The sequence below is a fragment of the Dipteris shenzhenensis genome, chromosome 12 (assembly GCF_047967505.1).
Source record: "Dipteris shenzhenensis isolate YYH24624 ecotype China chromosome 12, Dip_SZ_1.0, whole genome shotgun sequence".
Taxonomy (NCBI): domain Eukaryota; kingdom Viridiplantae; phylum Streptophyta; class Polypodiopsida; order Gleicheniales; family Dipteridaceae; genus Dipteris; species Dipteris shenzhenensis.
Window position 1 is genome coordinate 52,829,391 of NC_141607.1, and position 13,148 is coordinate 52,842,538.

Genomic DNA, 13,148 nt, shown 5'->3' on the forward strand with positions numbered 1-13,148 from the left:
ACATGGTATAAAAAGTCATCTCCCTACTAGGTGCAAGGCAACGGACAGCTAGAGTCAACAAACAAAATGTTCAATAGGATCACAACACTACTGGTCAATGTGCATTGGACAGATTGAGACAAGAATTTGTTGGCCCTCAGTCCATGAGAGGGCGGTGAAGAGGGGCAGTCCTCAAGGCACTCAAAGCAGAGGTGTAAGGATGAAGGATGGAACAACAATGCAAAGACGATGCCCCCATGATCGATGTTTGGGCCTCTAAGTGATTTTAGAGTTAACTACTCCCAAACCCTTGTGTCTACCACCGTGACAACCTCAATCTCTACCATGACAATGGTGACAAAAACGACTTGGCCCAGCACAGTGGTAAGTTTGGTGATTTCTTATTTAGCTAGTGTGTCTTCTTCAGGACTTGGTTCTAGTCTGAGATAGTGGAAGGAAGGAATTCTATAGTCAATTGGCCCAAGAATAGCACCTGTGATGATAACAGAAATGGAGGAAAGGATTGCAGTGTCTTCATTGTAGGTGATTTGTTCAAGCTCCATAGTATCCACTGAGTCTTACCACAGCGAAAGCCATAATGATGGTTCTACCTCGGCGATTGCCACAATCAGTGTCATAGTCTGCCAAGTTGGAGGCTTGTGCCCAGTTTCTTATGGATATGGCAAGCCAATGGTTGACAACCCAGGATGCTCAAGAATAGGTGGTGGACTTGTAATCCAAAGTCACCACATTTAGAAGGGAGAACACCACAATGCGGGCATAGGCAGATCAAACGAGGCAAATAAAGACATGCCTCAATGTCCTAGAATTGTGAGTAAGAGAGGAAGAAGCAGCAAGGGAGGCTACTCAGTGGCTCCATAAAGAATATGTCAGGGGCATTGATGTGGAGCTGCTACAAGAAAGGACCTCAAATGGATTGGCACATTATCACAATTAGATCCAGTGTGAGCACCACACAGTGGTTTCAAAGAAGTGTTGCTGACCAAATGTGGGGAGGCGAGAACCAGATGTGGGTGAGAGAGGTGTTTTGTGTGGGGGTCAAAGGCCACTATTCCTTAACCCCAGTTATGTACAATACTCAAACACATATATATATGGATGACATAGAAGATTAGGTATTCTACACCCACCCAAATGTGTGTGGCTCTTCTGGCTCTCCCTCTCTCTCCCCCTCTTTCATTGCTGAAACCCCTCAGTTGGTATTAGAGCGTGGGTGTTTTAGATGAGCTTGTGTGTGTGCCTAGAGCCTAAAGTCTATTGTTACAGCTCTGATAAAATCCATTGGGTGACTTTACTTGCATTATGGTGTGCAAAAACCTTTGGGAAAGTTCTCTAAGGTGTTTTTTTGCCAAAGCCTGCAAGTGGATTCGGAGGAAAAAGATGTTTTTTGATGATTCTCCTATTCCTTTTGATGATTGAGAGTCTGGAATGACTTGCAAAGGCAACCATTTCTTTCTTTTGGTGTCCATTACACTTTGAGAGTTTGAAAACCCCTTCATTCTTGAATTTGGGGTCATTTCATTGGATTTCTAACTCACTGTCTCTACTTCAACGTTTTTTGCCTGTGTGTTGGAACTCAAGTTTGAAGCAACCATTTGCAGATTGTTAGTTCCAGTGGAATCAAGAGGTTCTCAAACTTTTGTGTTGCTCATCATTTGCACTTTGGCAGTGTTTATAAACATATCTATTTGCAAAAACGTTTTTTGGTCTGTGTGTTGGACCTAGTGATTAGGACTATGGTTTCAAAAACTGTCCATTCCATTGCGTTTCGAAGGCCTAAAAACACCTACCTGTCAGCTCTTGCATGATTCCGTGGAGATTTTGAGAAGTTCCGTCTCTTTGAGATGTTAAATCGTCTGTTTCTCTATCAAAAATCCATTCAAAGTTTCAAACCTTTGATTTTTTTATTATAGGTCAATTGTAAGGGTTGAATCCCCATTTCCCATTCATTAGTTGGGATTTTGGAGTTCTAGCAGAAGAGAGATATTTGTAGATTGTCTTGTTGAGTCCAATTATGTAGTGATGCCCATGTTTTGAGGCATCCCAGGTTCTATTTTCACGAGCAGTCAGTGTCGTGGGGCCGTGATTTTTTGGATATACCTTATGCAAATCACTTTGGTTGTAATTTCAGTTGTGCGAGCTCATTCATGGTTTACATTGGGATATCATGGATGTTTTTTTGGCCATTTGGATGCATTGCGATCCTTGTTTGATGCACTTATAGGACCAGATTGCCTTGTGGGATGCTTTATTAATGGATGTTTATGCTATTTTATGTTGAGGGATAGCTTTGACACATTGCAGTTGATGCATTGATAGTGCTATGCTCTCTTGGATGAGACATTATTGATGCTTATGCCCGTGGACGGTGTTTATGCTTGAAGCATTTGGCTCTTATTGGCATTTGAGAAGTGATAGCATAGTGTATTGGAACACAATGACCAAAGTTCTACAAATCGAGCTTGGGTCAATTTGATGATCACTCACACACACACAAACACATTTACATTATGTTTTTGGGCTTTCAAATCGACCTTAGGTTGATTTGCACCTCATGGATGTTGGTGATCACTCACACACACACAAACACATTCTAAGACCCACCCACACAAATAGTAAATTTGAGAATTGATAGCAGAGGGTATTGAACACACACACATTCAAAATTGAGAAAATGTGGTGATGACAACTATGCGACCAAAAATTGAAAATCAACCTTCAGTCGATTCTAAAACTATGAAAATGTGATATTTGCACAAGACAAAACATGTCACACACATTCATAGGCAACTTGGTCAAATCTACATGCTAGAATTGACCCAACATCCATTTTCATTGACTGAAATTTAGTATTTTTATGTATTCACATCGACCTAAGGTTGATTTGCAATAATGTGGAGAGAACTTGCCACTAAGGAAGAAACACATCCCCACACCCAAACGAAGGCACACACAAACACACATGCCATGGATTACATTAAATTGAACTTGGGTCAATTTCAAGCCTTAAAGAATGTGACAATTGGAATAATGGCATGCACACATTATATGTCTGCTCAAACACATGCATTAAAAATTGGGAATATGTGTTGATTGACCAAAAATTGCAAATCGGCCGATTTCAAAACTATGAACATGTGATCTTCACACCTTCTTCACATAGGACACACACACACATTTGTAGGCACACACATTGGTCTAATCCACATGCTATGAATTGCAAACTGACCCAAGGTCGATATAAAACCTCAAAGCATATTCTAGTGAGTATTGAGAGAGAGAGAGAGAGAGAGAGAGATTAAAAAATGAAATAACCATTATATGAATTTAGGTATTGTCAATTATAGGCATGCACAATATGAGTGAGAATGCAACATTGTTCTACTAGTGGATGGATTGAAGGTCTCAAAAGGGACAATTATTTTAGTTGCTCAAAATGGTTTTGGCCACTTTTGACCATTGAGAAATGGGATAGTAACAGTTTCTATTAATATCTACTACATGGCTTTAGATGAGTTTTCTTACACTAACATGGGTGCATCCAAAGGTGCTTGGTAGTATTGTGCATTGGCCCTTGAATGTAACAGAACCCTTATTAGAGGTGACCTCAAGAACTAGCACACATATACCAAATGTTATACTTGAGCACATCACAAAACCTTCAGGTTTGTGCCATGTACATACTCTTGTTATAGAGTATTTAATTATGTATAAACCATTTCTTATCTTAATTGGCTAGCTTAAGAACCTGTGCAAGGACATACTTGTAGCATACACCTTGGGATAGCCACTTCCCAAGTATTTATGCTACCAAATGATACAAAAAATTAGTCTATAGAGGATGGTCTTCGGGTGAAGTTCCTAAAATGGCCAATTGAACAACTTACATTTGAGGATGTTGCTAAGATATCCTTATGAAAATGAGGACAATATTTATCATGTTTCCTGTTTTGCTAATGACTCACATGGCTGTATAAAGTGATTAATAGGAAAGGATAGGACAAGAATGAATGTGAAACAAGATTGGCCATGAAGACTATCCCTAGGGCGATCCAAAGGGTTGTAGATATTGATTGTAGTAAAGGATGTTGTTGTCAAGTTGCTAATCAAGAAATGATTTTGAATGTGTGATAAGAATACTGGGGTCAATGTTTTGTTGAGCATGTGAATCACATTTACATCAACCTAGAAACAGTCATGAGGGTTGAGACCCATATGAGTGGATCACATTCTTCATAGAGAACATGAATGCTTGTTGTAAGGCTTGGTACATGATGATATGACGAGTTCCAAAGGAGACTTTCTACAGGCATAAGAAACAATATGATCTTGGAGTGCAAAAATCTATGCATGGAACAAGGATATGATACAAAATTGAATGAGGCATGTGGAGGTTGGTAAAGATATAATTCAACAATTTGTTGAGTATAATGTAGAGAAAAATGCTCCATAAAAGTCACACAATGATGGTAGGGGAATGTGAGACACAAACAAACAATCATCCTATCCATGTACAATCAAGTGGATATATTGTGAGAAGCCAATAGAACAATGGAGGGGTTAAAGTACAAGCCTTTGTTAAGGTCAATGTTCAATGGATTAGGAAACACAACCTTCAAACAAGTTAGTCGATCAAAGACAAGTACATCGTCCAAGTACGACATTTGCTATACTCCTAGTGTTTATATGCAGGTATTTGTGCAATATTAGAGTCCAATCCATAGAGGAAGATGATGCAGTATGATATGCAAATTGTTCTGGCGATCTATGGTGAGTACCATTCAATAATATGGAGTTAGAGCATAGCAAAAGTTCCAAATAAAAAATGTAAAATTAGGATACCAGAGAATTCAACCTTGAAAACACAAGAGAACCTTCAAATGGCAAAGAACAAGAATACAAAGGTTGGTTTGGATATTGATGAATTTCTTGGATGATTAGTGTAAGATAGAGTCCATTTGAGCAATGCATGCTAAGGCAATTTGTAATAATGATTGAATGGTCTCTTTCTTTGTAGTCCAAAGGTAATCGATCCTCTTTCATGAATATTAATTAGAGTTAGCTTTTGCATTCTACTTTTTTGTACTTGTTCATTTGAAACTTGGTCTTGTTTTATGAAGTAATTTTTAAAATAATATGGTAATTAATAGAAATTATTAATTACCTTAATTAACAATGTTTATCTCAATTGAAAATAATTATTATTCATTATCTTATTTAATAATTAGTAATTATTCTTAATTTAAAATGTAATAACTACCTTGATTAATATTGATTATCTTGATTAACAAAATAAATACACATCAACTACATCAATGAGATCGCTTCAAGTTTTAAAAAGATGGAACTCATTGTAGTCATCACACAGCAATAATTTAGTGCATGCAACATTTTGCAATGGAAGGTGCATACACATTCAGTATATAACACATCATGAACATGGAAACTAATCATAAAAGGATTCACAACAATGAGTAGCATGCAAACTAAATTGACGTTAGCCCATTTGAATGCACACAAAAACCTTCAGCCCAATTCAATAAATGGCAAAAATACCTAGAATGGGGGATTTGCAAAAAAACGCGATTTAGCAAGCTGGCACTGGGCCAGCTGGCCAAATCGCGTTTTTGTGCAAATCCCCCATTTCGAGCATTTTTGCCATTTTTTGAGCCTCTAGGAGTCAGTTTTTGGTGTTTCCAAGGTCGACTTGGGGGTTTTCGCCCACTCTAGATGCACTGGCAATGTCAGAATCATCAAATACTGCACAAAAATCAAGGATCTTATATATGCATTTAATGTGAAGCTTGAATACTAGATTGACATTTTTGCAGTACGTGTCTCTATTTTATGGCATTTTTTATATTTTGAGTGCAACAAAAATAGCTAAATAGTGAATTTGTTAGAGGTCCCCAAAATGAGTTCCCTTCTTTCCTAATGTAGCTCTTGTGTTATCCTTGCCAATTTGGATGATCCCGGTGCCTACCTCTATCCTAAGCCATGACTAGATCGATGTTGAGCCATTTGCAGCTCAAAACCCATAGGGCCAGATTAATGTTGAGCCATTTGTGGCTCAAAACCCATAGGGCCCACTCCATCACCATGCTCCATGGCATGGCTGTTAACATGCCCCTCTTCTTATTGCTGAGCCACCCTCGGATCATCTACGCTGGAGTAGGTGAGTGGAGAGGACTATCTGGAGGACTACATAGTAGTCCAATTTCCAAGGGTGATCAGTGTGAATTAAGAGCAAAACTTCCAAAATGGGTGGCATGCATGTCCTCGAAGGTGCAAATGTGATGGCCATGAAGGTTGTGGACTCAAAGGTAGAGGTGTAGGTCCTAGAACTAAGAGGGGTCACTGTCGGGGTTGAGGACAATCTGGTTGTTTAGAATATGGAGCTTGTTGTCAATGGGCTAATTGTGAGTGGTGAGATCATAGAGTAGCAGGACAATGAGGCAGTTGAAGTGCACTGCTACAACCACTGTGGGGTTTGGAATAGAGCCATAGGTGTGGTTGAAGGACTGAAGGTGGAAGCAAAATCCCTCCTGAGTCATTTCCTTAGGAAAATTGTGCTTTAGGAATTGTAAATAATCTTCGGATCCTTTTGTTGGAGCTCCTGAAAGTGAGCCCAAGTCCATCATCTTTCCATGGGCATGTAGAGGGGATGGATCTATCGCTTGACGTGTGCGCTATGATAGTAGTGCAAAAATTGCTCCTTTTTCAAAAAGGGGATGTGCCAATAGGGTTGAAGGCCGACGTTTGAGTCGGTGAGGGGAACGGGTGCATCGGAGGCTAAATGGTAACAGCCATGTGTGCGCTTTGGATGAGTTTGCCACTAGTCATTGAAGGACTGGGTAATGAACTGAGTGAGGTGGCAAACTTCCATAATCTCATACAGGTGAAGCCGAGAGCCTTCCAATTGAGCCTTCCAGTGATGCATTAGGGTGATATTAGGTAAGTCTTGGAAGGATTGGAGATTGGTGGGCCGCCATTGGATATCTTTGGGCAAGGATGAGAGGGGTTCTAGAGGGACATGATCATCATCATTTGGCATAGGTTTCTCCTCAATAGTCCCTATGGGTGATGGATTTATGGGCATAGGTATAAAATGTGCCGGCTTCAGGAGTGTGTTGAGCACCTCATACGAAAAATGTCAACAGGTTCATTGGAGGAAATGGACTGGGAGGTCCTGTACTATGCGGAGCTAGTTTTGGAGGCATTGGATGAGTATTTTGGGAGGTTTGTGCAGGGGAGAGGGGGTGGGATAGGATTAGTGGGTTGCAGGAGGGTGGAGGGGTAGGGCGGGATCTATAGGAGGTGCCTGTAAAATTTTGGCCGCGGGGTGGTGGTGGTAGAGTTGAAGATGGCTATGGATTCCTGCCCTTCCTTCTCGGTGACATCTTCGAAGTAGGCTACATGAATTGTTTTAAAATTGCTGACTAGGGACACCCGAGCGAGCCGTGGAGAGCTTGTAGCACCTGATTATACAAAATGATGATTTCGAGGGGACGGTAGGTTGTGGAGCAGTATGCAACTAGGCATCCTTGCATTTGGACGGCGGAGTCTCGGACATAGGTCTGCATCCAATTTATGTTGGCTTGGAGGCTGTCGGGAGTGCAGACCCATGGGCTAAGTTCATCAGGCTTAGCTAGTTGTATCACTTCATTGTCCTGTGGATAATTTGTGGGCTCAGTGATTACCCAACACCACGCCTGGAAGTTGAGTAGGATGGGGTGGGCAGCGAAGGCTTGAAGATCTGAAGGACAGAGGAGGGATAGACTTGTGGGCTGAAGGTTGAGGGAGAAATAAGACATGGCAAGGATGTGGCGACAGTGGTCGAGATTACAGAAAAGGATGGTCTAGAGTGTGTTAGGCAAAAGAGGGGCAGTGAGGTCTATGAAGAATATAAGATTTTATGTGCAGAGTGCATTGAAGTGCATTTGGAGTGGGACGATGCATGGGGCAAGACTGTAAGTGGTGAGTTGTGTGGAGACCTCCTAGTACATTAACTCTTGCACCTCTCTATCTTGCGATGTCAATTCTTCTGGGTGGCCAGAGGTGTGCACACTCTCGCTCTACTTGCATGTTGATTGTAAGGGTGTGCTCCTGTGCTAGGAGATCTTGGAGGGTTTGGATTTGTCTATTGGACCCTTCCCTAAGCTTAGCATACTATTCCTTGACTTGCGCCTTCATTATTTTGCGGCACGAAGGATGGATTCTGCCTTATCCAAATGGTCCATGACAGTTTTCACCAAGGATTCACTGCCAAGATTCTGCCTTATCCAACTGGTCCGTGATGGTTTGCACTAGGGATTCGCTAGCAAAAAGCTCATCCTTGAGCTTGGTGAGGGAAACTTCTAGCTCTTCTGATATTTTTTATGCTCTCTTGAGGTTGAGGTTGGTTTGCTCAATAGCTTGTGAAGCGACCATAAGAGTGTGACTGTCGCACACACTGAGTTGTGCCTGTAGGAGAGAGGACATTTGGGAGGCATGCTCTTGCCTCCTCTGCAAATTGTTTGTGCTACTTGTGGGAGCTGGGCCATCACATCCAGTAGTTGGAGGTCCATATGTTCAGCTTGTGAGAGCTGCTCTGCTGACATGGCACTATAGCCCCCCCGATGTCTGATACTAGGGTGTGCTACAAACTTGTAGGGCTTCTGTGAGCCCAACCCATGGGGACAAAGAAGATCTAGTTATGAAGGAGGTGGTCTCCTAGGGTTGGTGGATGGAAGCTATTGTCGTGACTTAGGGAACAAAGGGGGTGGCCAGAGTGCCTTGGGGTCCACGGTGGAGGCCAATCTATAAAATATCATCCCCAAGGAAGTCTTTGACATCGATGGGGTCCTAGCTAGTGGCCTTGCCCTTAGAGTGCAAGCGGAGTGCTCGACACGATCCTTCCTTTGTAGGAATTCGTGCACCTGGTGGTCTTTTTATCGTGCATGCAGTTGGCTATCAAGGGATTACTGAGTAGGATGAATCGAGGGGGTGGGGCTTGAATCTTTTCTTAGTCATTTGGGGTCAGCCACCGTCTCCTCTGCTTTTATTGGAATGGGTCTTGTGGTTGCTTTGTCAGCCACCGTCTCCTCTGCTTCTACTAGAATGGATCATGTGGTTGCTTTGTCAGCTAGCCCATATCCAATAGGTGGCCGTTGCTCCAACATGTTGTAAAGTATGGGCATATATAACATCGGATTGCCCAGGACCTCACCGTGCATTTTGAGGTCTTCCCACATCTGCATTCAGAAGTAGTCAGCCCAGTTGGTGACCTGTGGTGCTGCCAACCTTGCAAGGATGTTTGGCATGATCGACCGATGGTGGTCCGTGTGTTTGGGTCAGCCACTGGAGCATGTGTGTCGATTTCTCCATCTTGGGCTTTGTTAATTTGGAGAAGTGGATGCGACTCTTGCTCTTCTTCCTGTCATAATTGGAGATCTTCCCTAGTGCCTCATGCAAGCATTTCTTGTGGGAGTACTTATTTGTAATGACAGGGAGGCTGAAGGCAGTGTGCACCACATCCACATTGAGGTGATAGAAGTGGGGGCTGCCTGTTGCATCTTGGAAATGCCGACATTGGATTTTGAGTTGTAGCCATTGAGGAATTTCTCGAGCAGCTTCATGTTGAGGTGACATGGATGGTCCACAACGAGCTTGAGGCCTGTCATAGCTAGGGAGGTTTGTACGTTTGGCTCCTTGAGGGATTGGTATGTGATCGTGTTGTGGTAGTAGAGGGTGTAATCATGCCCCTCATGGACATTTTTTGAGTGGATGGCATAGCTGTTAAGTTGTTCCAGCCAGGCTTCTCCAAGTGGCAAGTGGATCAGAGACCTCACAATCTTGTACTCCCCTTGTGTTGGAGTTGGGGTACGCTTCCTGGATGCCTTTGAGAGGGTGGTCATAGCCACTATTGATTGTTCTTGTGAGGCTTGTTGTGTTGAGATTTCCTCCTCTATTTGTAGTTCCTCTACTGAGATATCTAAGGGCATCTGGATTGTCCCTGAGGGTGTGCTCTGGGATTCAGAGGGGCCAGTGGGCAATGGATTTGGGGGGTGGAGACCGAGTTTTGTCTTGAATTCGAAGAACTCATTGTTGGGATCCATGGGGAAAAAGGAAGGCAATTGCATGAGAAGAGAGTCAGTGGAGGAGGACGAGGCTGAGGACATTCAAGGGTGCAAGGTGGAATGCAGACTGGGAAGAGGTGGATCGACCGTTAGTTCATCAGCCGGTCTTGGATGTTCGAGTGTTGTCTTAGACAACACCAATTGCTTTTGTTGATTGATTTTGGCATTATGTGCCTTGGCTTCTTTGATGGCCTCACGTTTCATCTGGGCTACCTCACGTCTTGGAGCTCCTTTTCCCTGTGGTTGTCCTGGAGGGTCTGCAGGGTGAGGGGGCCATATTATCTTTTCAATTTGCTACTATTAAGGTAGTCATCCATCTCCACTCCATCTAGGAACACTGTGTTAAAGGTTTTTGGACTTTCTCGCTTCATTTGGATTTTTTTTTTGAACTGATCATCTACACTCAATATTACTTACAAGACTCATAAATTGGGTATTTTGGGAACACTAGATGTGTAAGTTCCACATAATAAACCTAAAAAATCCCCAAGGTTGTAAGTGGTGGCCTCTACTCAATACATCATGGGTGCCACAATATTTTCGAGGTAAAAGGCATTGCTTAGCTTCTTCCTCATCTATTACCGTATTTGTATCCAATGTGGATCTCGGTGCCATAGCTTCTTCTAGCAAAAAAGATTTAGAGTACTCAATGCTCATTAAATTTTCTTGTTTTTGTAAAGATTTGACAAGTGCCTCAACTGACTTGATTATCTCCCCATTCTTTATTGCCTGCTCATGATATTTTTGTATCATACTTTGAAGATGTTTAACAAAGGCATCCAAGCCTTTCATTTCAACTACATCAAGTGCTTTGTTCTTTGCAAGAACAAATCTAGTTTCCTCCAATGGAGATATTCTCTGTAATAAAGCATATGGCTGACTCCATAAATGATCTCCATCCACTGAGTAGTGCTTCCATTGCATCATTGGAATATTGTTATGCATGCTAAATCAAAAATAGTGTAAATTTGTGTGCCCTATTAATGCTTCATCTCCCCCTTGTAAATGTGGCTCTATGAATGCCCTCCAATCTCCAAGATAGCCGCTTTTGATTCCTCCTTTCAAGAGCCTCTAATTTTTTCCCCAATCCGAGACATCATATCCTCCATTGTCAGAACATCCCCTGACTTTAACTCACCAGAGATAACACTAAATATTTGATCTATTTCTTCTGTGTATGACCGACAAGAAGAAAACCAAATTCCACTTCTTCAAATATTTTCAAACCAACCAGCATAGAGCATAAACCAAATATATACATATTCTTATTTTCTCTCTAGCAATTATCAGCCTGTATACACAAGGTGCAAGGTAAGCATCCACGTGCATCTTTGACCTTTCGTATTGCTTTCATGATGGATGTTGTGACTTGGTTACTATCGTGTTCATGCAAGCAATCAATCATACATTGCAAAAGAGTCAAAATCCATGTACTAATACTTCACACAAATGTGTTTTTAGTCCACGTTTACCCTCCAATGGCAGTGGGTACGTCTATACCTTGGTAATGTTATTGTTTTCTAATCCATGCCATCAATGGTAATGCACATGGACTTTTGGACATGCACCATAGCTTCCTCTCTCCAAGAGGCATATAATAATCTAGCATCTTGCACATGAGTTAAATGGATTATTTGCCATCTTATATATTTTTCTCACTTGTGCTCACATTTACTATGTTCAATGGCATTTTTCAATTCATCACATGTCTTGCATTTTGACAACCTTTTCTTTGATGGTGTCGACATGCAAAAATTGTCCATGCCAAATTTTATACAAGGTTGCCCTTGAAATCATGCTCTCTTCTCTATCTTGTAAATTTTTATTGACTATTTCTAGCACAGCCTTCTTTGTCATTCCCAAAGGAAGATGATGTTGGCATTCCACACTTCCATCCAGCATTGTTTGTGGAAGATGAGGCTCTAATAATGCATGATTGTCAAGGATTTTCTTTAATGTTGCAGCTGCATTTCTAGTGCTTCTTTTTCCATTAAGCTTGTAGGCATTTCCTTGAATTTTGTGAACCACTTTGTCTTTTACCTCTGCCTAGATGGTCCAATATGTACCATGTGATAGTGCAATTAACCATTGATATCCTCGATTACATATAGATGTCCCATTAACCATGGGTTTCAATTTGGGTTTACAGTGTCTTGTCCTTGAGTCCTTATCACCTTGATGAAGAAAACAAGAAAACTCTTAAAGAAGATAGCTATGTCTATTAGTCCCTGTCTTACTCCAAATGCTGATGCGCATGGCTTCATAATCATCTTTTGCAACTTTTCTTATGCAAAGTTTCGTACAATAAATGTGCATAAGAGTCCTTTCTATATTCTCCTCAAATAACATTACATGTCTCTTGGGTTCTAGAATTGGTGCCATGATTCATCGCCTCTTGACACTCACATACTTTCTTTTTGTGAATAATGTCTTGCATTTCTATGTTGTGGGTCCATTATCTAGCATTGAATCTATTTCTCTTGAATCTTCATCTCTGTAATCAAATGCAGAGTGCCCTTGGGAATTATTTGATGTCACTTTATTATATCTTGGAATTGGCAATCTAGTAGACAACTTATTCATAAAAGTCAGCTTGTTGGTAATGCCTCTTGAATTTTGTGTTGAACTATTTCTCCTTCACAATTAGATGTTCTGCCATCCATATGCTCCATGCTAGTAAGTACATTAGGACCATCACAAGTCTTAGATGTTCTACCATCTCTGTCCTTCATTCCAATGACAACATCATGACCATGATCATTAATTTCAACAATTCCAGTGAGCATGTTTGAGTCGTTTGCAATACAAGACAAGTCTTCTATACCCATGAGCATGTTTGAGTCTCTTGCAATACAAGACACGTCTTCTATACCAGTGAACATGTTTGGGTCACTTGCAACACCAAACAAGTATTCTATACTAGTGAACATGTTTGAGTCACTTGCAACACAAGACACATCCTCTATACCAGTGAGCATATTGGAGTCACTTGCAACATCTCTTGCATCAATGTCACTTATTGTAATGTCC